Genomic DNA, 21,345 nt, shown 5'->3' on the forward strand with positions numbered 1-21,345 from the left:
AAGCCCTGGAGGGAGCGGTGGACATGTTATCCGGATTTGGTAGGGTGTCGGGCCTTAAGGTGAACTGGGCCAAAACTTGCGTTTTCCCATTGCGGGAGGGCACACCGTGCCCCCCCCTCACGCTGGAGGTGGTTTGGGAGCCCTCCTGCTTCACTTACTTAGGGGTCCGCGTATATCACGAGACCGCGAACTTGTTAGAGGGAAATGTGGGGCGTTGCATGCGCGCGCTGAGGGGTTGCATGGCCTTTTGGGCGTCCCTCCCCTTGTCTGTGCTGGGCCGAGTGGCACTGTTGAAGATGGTGGTGCTCCCGCGGCTACTTTATTATTTTAGGACATTGCCGGTCTGGATCCCGCAGCGTATGTTTAAAGAACTACAGATGATGGTGACTGGCTTCCTGTGGGGCCACGGGTGGCGCCGGGTGGCGCTAAAAACCCTGACTAGGCCCAAGCTCGAGGGGGGGGATGGCAATCCCCGATTTTGAATCATATTACCTGGCGGCACAGCTGCAAATATTGACGCAGCATGTGGCCAGGGAATTCAGGGGACCGGACCTCGACCGTGGGCTCGGTATTCAGCGACATGTCTTGTCCTACATAATTATGCAACAAAAACTGGATATGAGGGACCTCACGATGGAGGAAAGGACACTCAGGCTCTGCTGGAACAGGAGTCTGAAGAGAGCGAAGAGCACTCGGTCATATGCACCGGAGATCCCACTGGGGATGCTGACTGCGTTGCCACATGGGGGCGATTGGTCCCCGTTATCTGAATGGGAGGAGGTGGGATTGCAGATGGTGGGAGACCTATACTCGGAAGGGACACTGGTCCCCTTCCAGACGTTGCAGGAACAGTTTGGCCTACCTGACGGTCATTTTCTGCTGCACGCAGCAGTGGTTACAGCGCTGCAAAAGCACTGGAAGGGAGGGCTGGCTGAGCCGAAAACGACTATGGCATGCCAGTACGTGGTTATGACTGCGGGCACTACCATGGCGGTGACCTGCCTCCATGCTAGAATGTTAAACGAGGGACTGGAACCGCTACTGGCGCTGAAGGCTAAATGGGAGGATAGTATAGGTAAGCCCATACCGGACACGATCTGGGGTCATATTTTGGGACGTACATGGAAGGGCACGAGAAATGCCCGATTCCAGCAGGTACACTTCTTCATTGTGCATAGAGCATATTTGACTCCGGAGAGGATTCAGCGGTACTTTCGGGTGCATGACGCTATGTGCCCGAGGTGCTTGGCGCCTGAAGCGGACCTGGATCACCTGTTGTGGGGATGTCCGCAGCTGAGGACATATTGGCCTGAAGTAGGGGAACTCCTGAACAGAGTTACGGACAGGGAGGTCGATTTCGACATGGCGGCGTGTCTGCTGCTCTGGTTCCCTCACACAAAGAAGACGAAAATTACAAGCAAATTTATAGACTTGGGACTCATGTTGGCTCAGAGAGAGATCACCTGGCACTGGAAATCTAAAGAGGGCCCTTCAGTGAGAAGGTGGATGAATGAACTGTTGAAATGGGCCGGTAGCGAGGGTATCATTAGGATGCGGCAAGCTGCCAAGACTGATAACGATAAAAGCTTGGAAATGGCGAGAGCATGGGAAATGATAGTTCAAACATTGCGTGATTGCATGGTAGAGGATGGAGATGAAGCGTAAGGGCTAACAAGGGCTCCATGAGATGTAAATGAGCAGAAGTTATTCCCGATTGGTGGCATGCTCAGTTATACTACAGCTTACATACACCCACATCAGCGGCAGTTGGGGAGGGTTGGGGGGCGATGGTAGGGTTTGGTAGGGGTAGTTAGGCACACCGACACAGTTACGGAGGGAGCTGGGTTGTGGGATCTGGGGCGAGGTCACAGTACTAGGGCCCCGGAGGTCTGAAGCAGGAACCCGGGAGGCGAATATAGCAAATCCCAAGATGGTCACCACAAGCAGACATGATGGGACTACATTGCAATAGGGGCTACGCGCTGACACTTCCTCCGCAAGATGTTTGGTTCTGATTGGTGATGCATGGGGAGTGGGTTTTTCGGGGGGTAAAAAGCGGATACCGAATGATGTTAATCAACCACCCATGTGCGGTGGGTACTATGACATCTCCTTGCAATTGCGATCTGGCACGCCGCCCGGCCTCCGGGATGTGGGCTGAATGGCTGTGTACGATTTTCCTGTCGCCAATATGTTTCGGGATGTCGCGAGTGTAATGATTGACCTGTTCTGAGGTCTTGTTTCTAAATCTGCAATAAAAACAACTTTAAAAAAAAAATGGATGAGTGAGTGGTTGTGTGAGTACTAGTATGGGTTTGTGAAGGGGTATGTAAGCGGTTGTGTGAGTATGAGAGGCCAAATAGGGGTGTGAGTGGGTATGTGAATGCTTCTGTGGATGATGTAATCAGTTATGTCATGAGCGATGTAAATTGAGATGTCATCAGTGATATCACTGACCATGTCATGAGTGATGTAATATGTGAGGTCATAAGTAGTGGATTGCAGGGGCATAAGTCATAGTTAGGTAAGCTAACTATAACTGCTAAATGTCACTGTTTTTGTATGAGCGAATTCTGAGCCTAACTATAATATAAATGTAACCTTTGTTTTTTTCAGTGAATGTTTACGTTTTTTTAAATTCTATTCCCTACTATAACGTCCCTGTAACCTTTGTTTTTTTTCAGTGACTTCTAAAGTTACTTTAATGTTGTTTCTGAACTATAATGTTGCTGTAACCTTTGTTTTTGTAAGTGAATTCCTAAGGTTTTTAAAATTGTATTTCCTAAATGTAATCACAAACCTTTGACAATGTGTGCGAGTGAGTGCAAGAGTATACGTTTGTGAGTAGGTATTAATGTGAGTCTGTGAGTGGGTGTGTGAATGTCTGAGTAGGTCTGTGAGTGGGCATGTGAGTGTCTAAGTGAGTCTGTCAGTGGGTACATAAGTCTCTGCATGAGTCTGTGAGTGAGTGCATGAGTCTCTGAGTGGGTGCATGAGTGTCTGAGTGGTCTGTGAGTTGGTGCGTGATTCTCTGAGTGGGTTTGTGAGTGGGTGCATGTATGTATGTTTTTAAAGGTCTGTGACTGGATGATGAGTCTCTGGGTGGGTCTGTAAATGGGTGCATGAGTGTCTCAGTGGGTCTGTGAGTGGGTGGCTGAGTCTCTGAGGGGGTCTGTGAGTGGATGCATGAGCATGTGAGTGGGTCTGTGAGTTTGTGTGTGCGTGTCTCAGTGGGTCTGCGAGGGGGTGAATGAGTGCCTGAATAGATCTGTGAGTGGGTGCATGAGTGTGTGTGTGTGGGTCTGTGAGAGGGTGCATGAGTGTATGAGTGGGTCTGTCAGTGGGTACGCAGTAAAAAAGTAGGGGGGCACACAGGAGCAGGTCCTCATTCCAGCTCAGACTGTGACAGTCCTCCTGTCCAGCTTGCTTGCAGTCCGCTACCTTTTGACCTCTATTTTGCCTCTTTCTGCTCATTTCTCACCTTTATTTAGCCTCTTTCAGCTAGTATCTCACCTTTATTTTGCCTCGTGCTGCTTGTTTCTGACCTTCATTCTGACTCTTTCTGCTCATTTCTCCTCTTTATTTTTTGCATCTTTTTGCTTGTTGTTGACCTTTGTTTTGTCTCCTTCTGCTCATTTCTTACCTTTAGTTTGCCTCTTTCTGCTTGTTGCTGATCATTATTTCGCATCTTTCTGCTCATTTCTCATCTTTATCTTGCCTCTTTCTGCTCGTTGCCGATCTTCATTCTGCCTCTTTCTGCTTGTTTCTCATCTTTATTTTGCCTCTTTCTGCTTATTGCTGACCTTTATTTTGCCTATTTCTGCTCGTTGCAGAGATTTATTCTGGATCTTTCTGCTCGTTTCTGACCCCTATTCTGGCATCTTTCTGCTAGTTTCTGACCTTTATTTGGCCTCTTTCTGCTCTTTTCCCCGGGATCGCAGGGGGAGCCCTATGGCCCTCACTGTCTAAGCCAGCTCCCTGCCTCCTACGGGAGTCGGCATTGCTGCTGCACGAAGGGAGCTGCTGGAAAAGCATCACACTCCATGCAGGAGCAATAGTTTTATCTCTTTACCTACCCGCAGAAGAGTTGAAACCTCTGCTTCCAGCAGGCGGGAGCACTTTGAACAGCTCCTGCCCGCTGTAGCTCAAATGTTTGCTTTTGCTTGGCGGGAGCTGTCTAAGTTCCCGCAAGCAAAAGCAAACAGCTATCTCGCCCTGGGGTGGCAGTTCCCAGGGCCATGTATGGCTCCAGGCAGGGATCCGCACGGCCCCCCTCCTGTTTGCACGGGCCAACCGGGGGAGATGGTGGTCCCCAGGGCAGAGAATGGCCCAGCGGTTTTGCCACGTGGCCCACTCTTTTAAAAAACAAAAAGCCCCAGGGAGGTGGTAGTTCCCGGGGGGCAGGAGGGTCCACTTGGACCCCCATGTCAATTTATTTATAGCCCCGGGGAGGTGGTGGTCTCCAGAGTTCAGGGGGGTCCACGCAGCCCCCCCATGTCAATTCATTTATAGCCGCGGGGAGGTGGTGGTTCCGGGGCTTGAGTGGGGTCTGTGTGGCCCCCTAGTCAATTTATTTTATAGCCCTGGGGAGGTAGTGCTCCCTGGGGCTAAGGGGACCCAGGTCCCCCCCCCACCGACGGTATTAAAATTAAGCCCCAGGGAGGTTTTGGTCCCTGGGGCATAATTAAGCGCAAAGAGGAGGGCCCCGTGCACCCTCCTCCTTTTTTTGTTTTCAAAGAGCCCACATGCCCCTGGAACCTGGCCCACACGGGGGCTATTATGTAAACAAGTGTTTTTTTTTTTTTCATTTCACCATGGATTCACAGCTCCGTCGCATTCCCACAACAATATTTTTTAAAGAGTGCTTTTTGGCTCCCAGGACCACAGTTAGGGGTTAGGGTATTCCTACCCTGCCCCCTTTTTTTTTTAAAACACTATTTTGTGGGGCTCAGCTGACGCAGAGTCCCAAGATGGCTGGCAACACTTCCTCCTGTGTGAATTGTTGGCAACCAATCAGACTTCAGCATGAGGACTGTCAAATCCCCAGAAAATCCGCTTCCCTATATATAAACATATACATTTCTCCAAATCTACTGAATGGATTTACACCAAATAACAAAAAAGGTTCTTTTTGGACCAAAAGCTATCTTTCGGTCAAATTTGGTGTAGTTCCATCCAGCGATTCAGGCTGTAGTCGTGTCTAAAAATCTCTCTGGATATTAACTTTTTTTTACCCCTACTTTTTGTCGGCCTTTGCTTGACGGATCGCCCCGAAACTTTCCATGCACAACAAGAATCATAAGCACACTTTTTTGGGAAATGTTTGTGATGATTCGTGAAATGGTGCCAAAGATATAGGGAAGTCAAAAGACGCTTTTCCTACGGAAACATGGTCCTAACTATAAATATCTACTGGTGACTACCAGTAGGTAATCAACGGTGTTTCAAAGCGTAATTTGCTTGTATGAAGACTTTCAATTACGACAATTTTGGTCTAGTTAGTCGACCTTTAAGTCACTTACTGAAGAGAAAATGAATACATGGTACTGAGAGTATGTATGTATATGTTCACTTAAAAAAATCAAAGGTTACATGGCCACTATAGTTAGGAAATAAAATTTAAAAAACCTTAGAAATTCACTAAAAAAAACAAAAACTTAGAGACGTTATAGTTAGGCTAAGATTTCACTCACACAAAACTAGTGACAGTTATAGTTATCTGCGCTAACCCCAAGCAATGCACTACTTAGGACATCACATATTAAATTACTCATGACATGGTCAGTGACATGGCTTAGGACATCTCAAATGGCATCACTGATGACATTGTCAAATGAGTTTAAGTGTTTTGAAGCGTTTATGGGTGGTAAACATACTTACTAACTTACTACAAAAGTAAGTTTAATATACTAGTTGCCTGACTACTGAGTGATACTACTTCTAACATACATTATGTGAGTGGCTGTGACTGTATCCTTGTGTATATGGTTGTGCAAGTGGCTATATGGGTGTATAAGTCGGTGTGCGAGTAGCTGTGTGGGTGATTGAGATTTGTGAGTGGCTGTATTGGTGAGTGACTGGATGTGGCAGTGGATGTATGGGTGAGTGAGTGGCGGTATGAGTGACCCTATGGGTAAGTGGGTGTATAGTGACTGTATGGATGAGTGAGTGGGTGTCTGAGTGAGTGACTTGGTGTGCAAGTGGCTGTATGGGTGACTGAGTGGGTGGGTGTTTGGTTAAATGAGTTGGTATGCAAATGGCAGTATTGGACATGAAGTGTCTGTGTGAATGGCTGTATGGGTGAGTTAGCGCATGTGTGAGTGATTGTATAGATGTGTGAATGGGTATGTAAGTGGATGATGGGTGTGTGAGTGCTTGTATGGACAAGTGAGTGGCTGTGTTAAAAGGCTGTATGGGTGAGTGAGTGGGTGTGTGAGTGACTGTGCAGGTCAATAAGTGGGTAGCTGTATGGGTGAGTGTGTGGCTTTGTGAGTGCCTGTATGGGTGGATGGCTGTACACGTGAGTGGGAGGCTGTGTGAGTGCCTTTATGGAGAAATGAGTGGGTATGTGAGTACTGGTATGGGTCTGTGAATGGGTATGTAAGTGGTTGCGTGGGTGTGTGATTTGGCATACAAGAGGTTGTATGGGGGTGTGAGTGGGAGTGTGAGTGGTTCTATGGATGAAGTCATCAGTAATGTCATTTGAGATGTCATGAGTGATGCCACTGACCATGTCATGAGTGATGTAATATGTGAAGTCATAAGTAGTGCTTTGAGGGGGTGGACCTTATAGTTTGCTTATGTAGCTATAACAACTGAATTTCAGTGGTTTTGTAAGAGCGAAATCTTAGTCTAACTAGAACCTTTCTGTAACCTTTGGTTTTTTCAGTGAATTTCTAAGATGTTTTATATTCTATTCCCTAACAATAATGCCCCTGTGCCCTTTGGTATTTTAGAAGAATTTCTAAGGTTCTTCAAATTCTATTTCCTAACTATAACGTCCCTGTAACCTTTGGATTTTTATGGGTTTTTAACTAGAAGTCATGGTTTGCGGAGCGGTGGCGAAAGGGGATCTGGCCTATGCACAGCTCTCAGGAATCACGCTGAATAGGACTTACTGGAGGTAACAGGATTTGTTTTTGGCCACCAAGGTCCTTCAGAATCCAAGAGGACTTAATTCCCCAACCAGTAGTACGCCAGGAGGAGCGTTTTCAGAGTGGTGGAGAAAGGGGATCCGGGCCTCCAACCAGCTTTCAGGAATCCCACTGAATGGGACTTACTGGAGGGGACAGGAGTGGTTTTGGACCACAAAGTCCCTCAGCATCCAAGAGGACTTAATCTCCCAAACAGTACTGCGCCAGGAGGCGTGCTTGCCGAATGGTGAAGAAAGGGGCATGGCTTCCAAAGACTCTCAGCAATCCCATTGTAAGGGGCTTACTGGAGGTAACAGAAGGGGTTCCTGTCTCCCAATGACCAACGGCATCCAAGGGGACTTCATCCCCCAACCAGCAGTAAATCAGGAGGCGCATTTGCAGAGTGGTGGAGAAATGGGGCGGACCTCCGATCACCTCTCAGCAATCCCCCTATGCAGGACTTACTGGAGATAACAGGAGGGGTTATTGGCCCTTCAAGGACCCCCTGCAGCCATGGGGAACTTCATCCCCCAAACAGTTGTGGGAGTCCGCGCTTCTTTAAAAAAAACATTTTTGTGGGTTCCGCGAATCCCGGCCAAATTGAAACAGTTGCTTTTTTGGCCCTGTGGGACCCCCACCACCCCAAGAGGCCTAGGGGGTTCAGGGTATTTTTACACTACCAAGTCCCAAGATGCCTGCCAACACATAATGGTTTGAAGTGTTGGCAGCCAATCAGATCTTAGCACAAGATTGGGAGGGGTCTTGGATCCTCTATGTCCTTATATATACAATTGGAAATGTCTTTAAATTACTAAGCAACTACTGAACAGATTTACACCAAATCACAAAAAGGCACATTCCTGAACCAACAGCTACCTTTCTGTCAAATTTGATGTATTTTCTTTCAGCAGTTAGGGCTGTAGCAGTGTCTAAAGATTCCTATGGAAATTCAAACAGGGGAAACATGTTTTGTTTTTCTCCGCTTGACAGATCACCACAAAACTTTCAAGACAGCAGCTGAAGTAAGTGGCAAACTAGTTTTGAAATTTTCATGAGGATTCATCAAACAACGTCAGAGTTATTGGCAAATGAAAGAAAATGCTTTTCCTATGGAAACTACATCCTAACTATAACTACCTACTGGCAACCTCTGAAAAAACTAAGTGTCTAAGGGATTCTATAAGTCAGGGCACTATGAATTATGCGATTGTGCAGCTGTGGCGATTTTTGCATAATTAAAGATTTGCTGCATTTGCCACATAATCTATTGTCTGCTGCTTAATGTGGAGATTTTAACAAAAAAATATAGTTCAAAAGTTACTCAAAACTAATTCACAACCAGATCTTATAGCATTATATGTGGACGATGTTCTATTTTTCATGACTGACCCATTCATATTGGGCCCACATATTTTACAGATTCTACGGGTCTTTGGCCAGACTACCGGCCTCCATACCAACCCTTCTAAATCTGTATTATTCACAGTTTGTGGGCAGCAGGGTAGGGTTACTTAGGCATCGCAACTTAGACATGCTACGGACAGCTTCCAATATCTGGGCGTATATGTTTCTCCCTGTCCCAATACGTCCTGGTCAAGAAATATCAAACCCCTTCTTGTCTGGCTAAGCGAGGACAGGGCCGGCTCTAGGCTCACGGAGGCCCTGAGCAGGGAGTGTAGGTAGGGGGCCCGAGGCCGCCAAATCCCTGCCAGGGGCCGCCACGCAAATATGTATCTAAGGATATATATTGGCGTGGCGGCCCCTGGGGTTTGGCGGCCCTGTGCAGGTGCACAGCTTGCACATGCCTTAGGCCGGCCCTGGCGAGGAGACCTCCATATGGTCCTCTCTACCTCTCTCGCTGTATGGGTGGTCGGCAATTTTTAAGATTGTTTCTCTCCCAAGGATGCTCTATCGACGTCCACATTTTCCGTATTATATTCTGCGGTCCTGGTTCGCGCAAATAAATACTATATTTTATACCTTCCTCTGGGGTGGGGGTGCGGTAAGAGGGGCCCTGCAGACATGTATACAATCTACTTACTGTGCGGGTATCGCTGCCGCTATATATACTCATATTATGCAACCTCTCATCTCCTGGTCATTAATGACTGGTGGTACAACTCGCCTACTGACTCAGCGTATGCCCTAGAACACGCAGCAATGGCAGAGACTCCTCTCTTACGGTTGCTATACAGTACACAGAAGCTTGATTCTCTGCCCCACGCCAGTCAAACGACAATTCGGTTGTGGAGGTATGTGGTTCGGCGGATGGGTTGGCGGGGGCGCCTGACCCAGGCTACGCCATTGTGCCAGGGTAATTACCTGCGCCAGGTGACAGCTTTGAAGGGGTTCCACCAGTGGGACTTCATCGGCTTCTCCACTTTAGGTGATTTCATGCGAGGCACAACCCTTAAATCTTTCCAGCAACTACAGGAAGAGTTTCAAAGTAATAAAACCCAATTTTATAAATATCTCCAATTTCGCCATGCGCTCACCCCTGCGATACGACATATAGATCATCTCCCGGAATTTCACCCACTAGAAGGCAGCCTCCTTATGGGGGATTTGGGCTCTCACAAAATAGGACAGGTTTACCTAACACTGACTATGCATGCCAGCACGTCCCTTCACAAGACTCGGAGGAAATGGCAGGAAGATATCCCAGGACTGACTGACGATGATGATTGGGCAGAAGCCATCTCTAGCCCTAGGGGCGCAGCGGTGTCCTCTAGATACCAGCTTATTCAGTTTAAATGTGTCCATAGGGTGCACTATACACGCCTTTGGAAAATGGGAGTTATTACCTCCCTACAGTGCCTACGTTGTTATGTTATGTTATCGGGAGTTTTATTGAGCGCTCAGCTACTCAAGCAGAGTGTCCCGGCGCTAACAGACCTAACACAGCATAACCCCAGCGGCGGAGGAGGAATTAGAGACAGAACAGCCACGTTTTAAGCTCTTTCCTGAAAGATGCTAAATTCTCGCTCTTTCTCAGAGCGAGTGGCAGAGCATTCCAGGCCCGCGGCGCCAGATATTTAAAGGACCGGCCCCCGGTCCGCGCTCGCCTGATTGCCGGGACCGTGGCCAGTGACAAGGCAGCCGATCGTAAGGCTCTGAAAGGATGGTGAAAGACAACTCTCTTCCGCAAATAGAAAGCCCCAGTGCCATGAAGGGCTTTAAACGCAGTGGTAAGGGCCTTGAACTTAATGCGTTTCCGGATTGGCAGCCAGTGAAGGGACTTCAAAAGACCGGTGGCATGAGAACTGTGGCCAAGGCCGAAAATTGCCCGTGCCGCCGAGTTCTGCACTACCTGTAGGCGAGACAAGAGATGTTCCGGCAGGCCGAGGTAGAGTACATTCGCGTAATCCAACCTCGATCCGACCAGGGCTTGCATCGTTATTTTCCTATGGGCAGTGGAAAGGAGAGGGAGGAATTTCCTTAACATTTTTAGTATCCCAGAACACTGCCTGACCAGACCAAGAATCTGTGGTTTCAGTGAGAGACAGTTGTCCATCTTGATTCCAAGATTCTTAGCTACTGTGGAGTCAGTGGAAGGAGGATACATCCCTGCGGGCCACCAGGCCTTCCATCCAGGGTCAGGGGGCACCCAAAGAAAAGGAGCTCAGACTTGTCGGAGTTGCATTTCAGCTGATTAAGTTGAAACCAGGCAAATACCACACCCAAGCAGTTCTTAATGCTCTCGCCATCAAAGTCCGTGTTCCTACCGCATGTGAAGAGAAGCTGGGTGTCATCGGCGTACGAGACAATCTGGGCGCCGAAAGACTCTGCCAGTGCCGCGAGAGGGGACATGTATATATTAAAGAGAGTGGGGCTCAAAATCGACCCCTGAGGGACTCCCACCTCCAAAGGCGGCACTGCAGCAGAGTACGGGGGAGCCCAGACTGTCTGTTGTCGGTTGGATAGAAACGACTCAAACCATCTGAACACCGTACCCCGAACACCAATCTCCAAGAGTCTTGTCAGGAGGCGGTCATGGGGAACGGTGTCAAACGCCGCCGAGAGATCTAATAACACTAACAGTGCTTTCCCTCCATTATCTAGGACTTCCTTGATGGCCTCTGACACCTCCAACAGTGCCGATTCAGTGCTCAAGTTTGCCCTGAAACCGGACTGGGTGTAGTGCAGGATCTCATGTGACTCTACAAAGTCGGCCAGGACAGAATGCACGTGTTTTTCAGCCACCTTGGCCAGGACCGGAAGCAGCGATATTGGCCGATAATTGGCATGAATACTGGGGTCCAGGGACGGCTTTTTTAAGAGGGGGAGAACCATCGCCTGTTTCCATGCTTGCGGCACAATTCCCGTTTCCAACGACCGATTTAAAATCGGATTGACAATCGGGTTAACGACATGTGCCATTTTAGCTAAAAACTTAGCGGGGCATGGATCAAGTGGGGAGCCGGATCTCATTTTAGACAGAACTTCCAGAGAGGATTGAAGCTCAATGGGGGGAAAAGTCAACAGAATGGGCTGTCCAGCGGCCGCCACTGGAATACAAGGTCCTGGGTTAAGTACACCCCCTGCCGCAGCAGCTGGGAAAGTTTCCTGGATGCTTGTGATCTTATTCGCAAAGAAGCTTGACAGTTGGGACACCCAAGGTTCCGAAAAGGAGCACTTAGGCGTAATGGCGGCCGGAGAAGTAAATTCCTTCACCACCAAGAAGATTTCTTTGCAGGTGTTAATGGCCTCCTCCATTCTTCTGGCAAAGTAGGTTTTTTTCCCCAGATAGATTTCCCTATGGTAGGCCTTGATACTGTGCTTATACGCCTCCTTCAGAGGTTCCAGATAACTTACTCTCCATGCTCTTTCGGCTTTCTTACATAGCCTACGGCTGGAATTAAGCACTGGGGTAAACAATGTAGCAGATGCGCGGGACGAGATCTTGAAGGACCGCTCGGACGGCGCCAGCTTCTTCAAACAGCGCGCAAGCCACATTTGAAAGAGATTAATATCTGCCTCTATGTCTCCTGACAACATGCAAGGGTGATTCATCAGATATTGTTCAATCATGTCCGGTGACACTCTATGGAAAGCACGGGGTATCTGTGATGAGCGCCCTTTATCCCTAATGGTGGAGCCAGATTTGTGCAGAATATCGAAGGTCACCAGCATATGGTCAGACCAAAGTACTGGTAGGGGGGGGGGGAACTCTAATAGGGGTGGTAGAGAAAATTTGGTCCAGTGTGTGTCCCTTGTTGTGCGTGGGAGACGCCAGGTAGGGCAATAAGCCCAAAGGCTCAGTGGAGTCTAAAAGCTTGATCGTGTCTACAGCATCCGCTTCATCAAAGTGGATGTTAAAATCGCCAAGGAGTATGCAGTGTTTAAACTGCACACACAGTGCCGAGATCACAGAGGAAAGTCCCTCATGGAAAGATTCAATGGGGCCCTGGGGTCTATAGACCAGCAGTCCCGCACAGGATTGGGCTGGTGACAGTGACAAGCAAAATCCCAGCGCTTCGGCCCCTTGAATGTCTTCTGTTGGTATAATGGAGCATTTAAGGCGCCTGTCTATCACTAGAGCGATGCCCCCGCCTCTGCCCGAGCCCCGGTCTTTCCTCAACATAAAGTAGTTAGGGGGCAAAGCATTGGCGATGTCCGGCCCAGACGTCTCACCAAGCCATGTTTCCGTCAGGAAAAGACAGGCTGGTTTAGAGTCAGACAGAAGGTTGAACAGGTCCTGGGCATGTTTGCTCACTGACCGAGTGTTCACAAGGGCACAACTAAAGACATGTTTAAAATGATCCGTCCCTGACGTTGGGACACCTGCGTACCCCAGCTCCCTGGTGTCTCGTACCGGCAGGGCTTCGCTAAGTGACCAGCCACAGCCGGCACAGTAAGAATTGCCCTCAAAATTGTGACCCTGAGATGTGCATTCACTACTACAGGGACATCTCAGGCTCAAAAGTTGCGCTGAAGAATACCTGAGTAGTGAGTTCTGGGGCCGTCTCAGGAGGTCGCTAGGCCGTCCGCCCTCGTCTGCCTCCGGGACGCTGATGGGCGCAGATGGGCTCTCCTTAGGCACTCCTTTGGCGCGGGTCGCGTTCGCTGAACGCGTCCGCTGTGCGGAGTCATCCCCGTCTAGATTTATAGTCCCGCCCGTGAGTCCTCAAGCCTTCCGCACCCAAGATGGCCGCCGTACTAGTGCGCAGCCTCCCCGTCCCTCAATGCCCCTCAGCTCGTAATCAGCTGAGAGGGGAGCGCCCAGATCAAAGTCGGCGACAGGGTATCAGGAGAAGCGGCGCGATGGTGAAGGGAGACAGGTAGGTGCTCGTCTGCCCCCCGAGAAGGAGTTAGAGCAGAGCCCAATGCCTGCGAGTAAGACAATAGAAAGATCTCCCGGCTTTTCGCCTCAGGAGAGAGAAAAATAGGCAGAGAGCAAGGCAGTTCAGTTAAAAATAATGGCACGGGCCACATACACAGAGCAACACAGCACAATTTTCAAAATTTCACAGTTCCCAAATGGGGGTTAAAAAGGGTTTTAAAAGTGCCGTCTGAGCAGCTCGCTCCACAAGGCATCCGCACTGGAGTCGCGCTATTGTAGGTCTGACCAGAACACGGCAGGGACACTAGATTTATAGTCCCGCCCGCGAGTCCTCAAGCCTTCCTCACCCAAGATTGTGACCAGGAAGAGGGGTCATATTTTCATACGGTGTGGGGCTGCCCTGCTATACAGCACTTATGGCGCAGGGTTCAGACCTGTCTTAAGGAGGTACTGTCGTGGGACCTCCCGCTGGACCCCCGACTGTTCCTTCTCCACATTACTGAAATATAGGGGGGAACCGGTATAAGCAACATTTACTTTTCCTAGCGCTCACGATTGCCAAGCGTGATATCGCCCAGCTTTGGAAAGGAACTTCCCCGCCGATGATGGGAAAGTGGCGAGGGGCCTTGATACTTGCGTGGGGCAGAAATGGCAGTCTTCCGGGCACGGGGATGCCCACAAAAACACAGGAAAATTTAGTCTACATGGGCTACCTACCGGGGTATAGTTCTTCCCCCGCTTCCCTCGCAATCCCCTTAAGAACCTACATCTACTGGGTGTTAATGGCCATCTCCTCTGATATTTTGTCCGGCTTTTATCTTTATCGTGTACAGGTTGTCAATGATGTTTGCCAATACTGGGAGGCGGGGACAGTCAGCTGGAAGTTTTGGTTGTTTTGAATGCTTTATTTGCCAAATGTACCTTGCAGGTGTCCCAATTTGTGTAATGTGCTATTCTCTTGGGAGCAATTGATGTATCTCAGATACTTACTGGTATGGTACATTGAAAATGCAATAAAATATGTTTTTTTTAAAAAGCTACTCAAAATGCAGCAACAAGTGTCTCCGCTGGCTGGAAGGCCCTTTGCAAAACTGAATTGGTCACCTTTCTGTTGCTTATTGCTATATTTGAGTGTTAAACTGGTAATAATGAGGTGCAACCAATTCCCAGACAGTGTTACCAAGCTTAAAAAATATGAAATAATTAAGTAATACTATTACAAAATGTGCCGCATTATGCTGCATAATTTTCCTTTTTTTGCCACATAATTTACTGAACCCTGCCGCATAATTTGGACCTCTCCTGCTGCATAATTCCAGTGACCTTGGTTTTAGTTAGGTGAAAATGTTTTAAACAAACAAAACCAATGAAATTCACCATTTATAGTTATCTCAAGTAATGTTAACTCAAGCCCTAAAGTAACTATAACTCGTGACCCCACCATACACAGTCTTGTCATCAATGATTTAATTCCAGATGTTGCAGTCATGTCATCAGTGATGCGATAGAATATATCATGAGTGATGTAATATTGAAATTCATTTGTAGCGCATGGTGAGGACAAAAGTTCAGGATATCAACATACATAAAGTACATGCATTTTCTCTACCTTAAAAATGACCAATAAATACAATGAAATTTATATTTCAACAATTTATACAGTGCAATTTTTAATTAAAGTGGTTGTCATAAAATATGCAATATAGTTCAATGAGCAAAAAACACCACCATCTCAGTCTTTTTAAACATTTTTCAAGCTGCAAAATGCAGCCATATAACCCACCGGAAGGGGGGTTCTACACTCCAGCTGAAGAGCTAGGAGGGTTTTAAGAAACAAATGGTAAGTTCTCCCTGGGTAATGGAATTATTGACCTAAGAGACTTACTTTTTTTGCATTAATGTTGCTAGGGGGTACTGCACTCGCTGCAGCACACCACAACATAACAAAACAAGCATTAGAAATGCAATCGGGCTCGGATTTATTTGAGTTTGAGCTAATGGCATTGTAAATGCCAATGTCTTTTTGCCATGTGTTATGGAGTGTGTGCATGTGGTGTGTAGTGGAAGTATGTTGGTTGAATTGTAATTTTACCAATGGTGGCATGCTGTGCTTTATATGAATATGTTTAAAAGTAAAGTGTACCATACTGCGATTGCTTGGTGGAAAAGTGCACTGCCGGCTGGAGGTGTGTGTGCCTGGTGGAAGGGTGCACTGACGGCTGGTGGGTGTGTGCTTGGTAAAAGCGTGCACAGATGGATGATGGTTGTTGGTGTTTGTGCATGGTGAAAGCATTCATTGACGGCTGGGGGTGTGTTGTTGTGTGTGTTGTTTTCTGTGTGCTGGTGAGTGTGTGGTGGTGAGTCTGTGGGGGTGAGCCTGGGGAGTGAGTGTGGTGGTGAGTGTGTTGTGTTGAGTGGGGACAAGTGTGTGGTGTTGAGAGACTGAGGTGTGTGGTTTGTGTGTGCGTTATGTGTGTGTGGTGTATGTGTGTGTGGTGTTTTCTGCACACTCACACACTGCCCCTACACATTCACACACTGCTCACCCGCACACTCCCAATGTCACCCTGCATAGTCACACACTGTTTACCCTGCACACTCATTCTGCACACTCACACAATGTGCACCCTGACACACTGTCTCTGCAGTCACTCTGCACTCACTGCCACTCTGCACTCTCTGCCACTCTGCACTCTCTGCCACTCTGCACTCACTGCCACTCTGCACTCACTGCCACTCTGCGCTCACTGCCACTCTGCACTCACTGCCACTCTGCACTCACTGCCACCCTGCACTCACTGCCACTCTGCACTCACTGCCACTCTGCACTCACTGCCACTCTGCACTCACTGCCACCCTGCACTCACTGCCACTCTGCACTCACTGCCACTCTGCACTCACTGCCACTCTGCACTCACTGCCACTCTGCACTCACTGCGCACTCACTGCGCACTCACTCTGCACTCACTGTCACTCTGCACTCACTCTGCACTCACTGTCACTCTGCACTCACTGTCACTCTGCACTCACTGTCACTCTGCACTCACTGTCACTCTGCACTCAGTCTGCACTCACTGTCACTCTGCACTCAGTCTGCACTCACTGTCACTCTGCACTCAGTCTGCACTCACTGCCCACTGCCACTCTGCACTCACTGCCACTCTGCACTCACTGCCACTCTGCACTCACTGCCACTCTGCACTCACTGCCACTCTGCACTCACTGCCACTGCGCACTCACTGCGCACTCACTGCGCACTCACTCTGCACTCACTCTGCACTCACTGTCACTTTGCACTCACTGTCACTCTGCACTCACTGTCACTCTGCACTCACTGTCACTCTGCACTCACTGTCACTCTGCACTCAGTCTGCACTCACTGTCACTCTGCACTCAGTCTGCACTCACTGTCACTCTGCACTCAGTCTGCACTCACTGCCCACTGCCACTCGGCACTCTCAAACTGCACTCTCAATCTGCACTCTCAATCTGCACTCTCAATCTGCACTCTCCACTCTCAATCTGCACTCTCAAACTGCACTCTCAAACTGCAATCTGCACTCTGCACTCTGATTCTGCACTCTCAATCTGCACTCTCAATTACTAAAAAGACACCACAGCGAAGACGAATCACTGGGCAGATGACATAAAACACTAAGGGCTGTGTCTGGCCAAAGCCCTAGAGATACCTTTTTTTTCTCTTTAACATTAGGAGCTCGAAGCTCCACCCACTTCGTGGGCGTAGGTCGAGCCCTAAAAAGCATTGCAGCCCTGCTGTAAAGTGCAGGTATTCCTCCTTTCAGATGGTGCAGGTACTCGGTAACCGACTGTGCTGCGCAGTCAAAGCACAGGCTGAAGCGCACTCGATAGCTTCCTGTAGCTATGCAACTTTGTATGGCATAGTGCTGCGTTCTACTGAAGATTATAGCATTGTGCAGCATGGCAGATACCACTAGAACATGTGAGGGGGCATGGATTCCGAGTGAATCCAACTAATTTGTGACACCACTATCTACCCACCCCCTTTCGGCTTTTTGGGCGCATTGCATTCTGGAACTTGTAGTCTACGGTTCCTATTGGCTGAGTCCCCGCGTGCTTTTGGCTTTCAGTACTGGCTGAAGCAGCATTAAATGCTTTCAGTCTGCAGTCCGTGGCGCTGCCTCGCGCCTGTCCAGTCTCTTTGAGAAGCAGCATTTGTCGCATCCTCCTCCTCCCTGCCGCAGGAGCCTTTCCCTCCTCGAGAGCCCCATCACTTTCTCCTCGCCATGGCGACGTACAAGGTGACGGTGGCCACCGGCTGCTTCCTCCAGGCAGGGACCATGGACTCAATCTCCCTCACCCTGGTGGGGGAGCGGGGGCAGAGCCCCAAGCACCCCCTCAACAACTTCACGAGGGACTTCAGCGCGGACGCCGTGAGTATAAGGGGCCCTGGGGGGGGGGCGTGTCAGGTGCACCCGGGAGCATCTCTTCCACACATGACCCTCTCTAGGGGCACTAAGGTTTGCACTGCCCGTAGTCCCATCACACGCAGGCGGCTATGGAAGCCCGAAAACAAATGGAAGCGCACTAGCTGGTAAAACAGTCCTGAGGGTTAATGCTCCTGCTGCTGAGGTATGGGTGTAGCCTGCAGGTCTCAGGGAAGAATCCAACGGACAAACCTAGGTGAGCGACTGTACATTCTCTAAGCTCCGTGTTTAATTTGCAGATCACACCCTCGTATCCGGGTAAGATAGCTCAGTTGGTTAATGTTGCTGCAATCTTTGTATATTCACGAGGCAACAGGGTTGAACGCTGGTCGAGTACATCAGTGAGTTAATGGTTCTTCAGCCAGTGTCTCCTTCTGGCCATGGTTTCTATATTGGTTGTGTCTGTGTGCAACTGGTGCTGGAATCTGTGTATTCTACCAAGTGCTGGGGCAGGACGTTCCTAGCTTCGCCGATACGGATGAGGGAGGGGGCCGTGGGCCCCCGTGTCTTGCTGTCTCAGCGCCGGATGAGTGAGGCTAATGAAGCCCTTTCCCGGCCTGGCATGCAGCAGCTGCGCACTGAGCGCTGCTGAATGGTGAACGCGCCCGGCCATCTGGATTCACTTACGGAGGCACCCTGACAGCTCCTAATTATAATTAATGTACTTCTGTGCGCGCACACGCACAACAAATGCCAAACATGGCGGACGAAAACTACATTTAGCCTATCACGTCAAGGCTACTAAAAAGACACCACAGCGAAGACGAATCACTGGGCAGATGACAAAAAACACTAAGGAATGTGTCTGGCCAAAGCCCTAGAGATACTTTTTTTTTCTCTTTAACATTAGGAGCTCGAAGCTCCACCCACTTCGTGGGCGTAGGCCGAGCCCTAAAAATGATTGGTTGTGTCCCTGCCCCTTCTAGGGACATCACCAAGCTCCCCAAAAAAACGTTTAAAGAGCCCCGCAGGGTAATATGGGATGCTCCTTCAAGGAGCAGTGAATAATACGTGTACGTGTATGTTGATCATTTAATATTTTTTTATTTTGGGTGTTCCTGGTGCCCACCCAGCACACCTATATCCGTATATTTCTTTGGGGGCTGCCCCAAGGCGAGCGCGAGCCGGCAATTCTTAATTTTGTTGCTAAATTTATGGGGAAGGAGGCCATGCAGCCACCTCTATGAGCTTTTACAGGCCTCGGGACCCCATCCCTCTGGGAGAGTATTATTTTTTTAAGGGGTGGGGGGTGCTTCCCCACACCCCAAGCCAATACACGCCCCGAGAACCCCATCCCCTGGCAACTTAGATGGATGCCCCAGTGCCCTCCCGAGGCACCCACAATACAGAACGTTGGCTCCCTGTATGCAGCAATTCTGGGTGCAGTGGGAACCGGCTATGGGCCCACCCGACGGGAGCAGGTTTGCAGCTCCCACTGGATGGGAACATGTTTTCATCCCTACCCACACTCTTGCAAGCAGGGAAACGGTGTCCCAGTGATAGGCTCCTAGGGATAAAACAATGTAGCCGGCCCCAGCGATGAGGTCCCCGGGGCCCGTCAAGGCTCGGGGAGGGGGGCTGGTGCCTCTTTCCCCTTTTTAAATTGCAGTCCCAGGGGAGCAGGTCCCTAGAGCCTTACTAAGCTTGGGCAGGGGGGCTATGCTCCCTCTTTTAAATAAGTTTGGTCCTGAATGAATGGGTCCCCGAGGCCTTTGGAGGCTTGAGGAGGGGAGCTGCATGCTCCCCTTTAATTTTCAATCTGCCTCAGGCGATGGAGTCCTTGGGCCCTTCTAGTGGCTCGGAGACAGGGGCCAGAGAGCCCACTCCCTAAAATATGCACCACCCTCTGGGCCCTGGCCCACCCCAGAGGTGCTTTTTATTTTACAGTGCAAGAGCATGCATTTTTTTTTAAAGAAATGCTGCAGATTTGCTGATCCAGCCTGTATTTGCTGCAATTTGTTTTTTTAATGTTTTTGGCCATGGGGAGGAGGGGGGGCCGAGTATCCTCACCCTGCCCCATTATATCTTTTTTGTTATGTTTTTCTTGGACTGGAGACTGAGTCTAGAGCCCTAAGATGACATTCTCCACATCTTCATTGATGTAGAGGCAGCCATCAGATCTCATCTTGAGATTTGTCGGTTCCCCAGATCCGCAACGCTGTGATGTATACAAAGTTTTTGAGGCTTAATTTCTCAAACACTACTAAACAGATTTATACCAGATCACAAAAAGAATGCTTTCTGGACCAAGATCAAGCTTTCTTCTAAATGTGATGAAAATGTGTTCAGCTATTTGGGCTGTAGCTGTGTATAAATTCTCTATGGTAAAATGAATGGGGAATGGGCCTTTTTGGACCCCCCCATCTCCCTCTCTCTGCCCCCGCTGGGAGGATCACCCTGAAACTTCCCAGAAAGGAGCTGAGGTGGATGAGACTTTTACTTTTTAGGAACGTTCTATGGAGATTTGCCAAACTTACAAGGAAACCAAAAAATGCTTTTCGTATGGAAACACGGTCCTAACTACAACCACCCAGCGACTGCCACAGGATAATGAAAAAAAGAATACACATATATATGTAATTTGTATCGACGTTATTATGCAAGTGATGGAATCAAGCCACAGGAAAAAAAAGGATTAATCAAGCAACAAATAAGGAAAAGGTGCTTACTGTTTTTTTGTGATCACACATGTACCTTATCAAGGAACAATGGAGTTACAGTTCTTTGTGTGTTAAGAATCCTGCATCAGTATTTACACATTTTTAGAGAGTGTTGAAGCAATAATAAAGGTGAAGGAAAGAGTGACAACGTTTAACAGCAGGAAGTTATTTTGATGGACATAAGAACATGACACATTGAGAGAGAGTGGTGAGGGGATGTCTTGCTATTGCCTGGACTCTAAAAACATTTAAGACACTTAGGGCCTGTTTATAATGGCGGTGGGACCACCACAGTCAGCCCGACAGTGGCGGTCCTACTGCCATCGCATTACAATAGCTAGCAGATGATTGGCATCCGACGTGCTCAGGGATCCGTCGGTGTGTAGAAAGGACTTGAATCCCTACAAAAGGGGTGGGAGCATGCTCAGGCACTGCTGTAGAGATTACAATGTCCCTTTCCACCTGCCGTTTCATGGCGGTTAACCCACCATGAAAAGGCGGGTGGAATGGGACTTTGGGGGCCCCTAGAGGGCCCCCCTAACTCCCTTGCTCTCAGGCTTGGGTTCTGGGGAGCACCAATGGTGCCCCCTACATATCCCTGCACCATGTAACAAGCACCACATGGTGCTTGCCACATAGTGCAAGGATATGCAAAATGTGCATTTTTTGTACTGAGGCGTGTGCTTACAGCCCGCAGCACATGCCGCAATACAACACATACACATTGCGACTGCCTTGAACACGGTCTCTTAGTAATCCCTATGGCGGGACTGCCGACAGCTAGTCGGGGGTCCCATTCCCGA

This window comes from Lissotriton helveticus, chromosome 1_1, assembly GCF_964261635.1.
Source record: "Lissotriton helveticus chromosome 1_1, aLisHel1.1, whole genome shotgun sequence".
NCBI classification, from domain to species: Eukaryota; Metazoa; Chordata; class Amphibia; order Caudata; family Salamandridae; genus Lissotriton; species Lissotriton helveticus.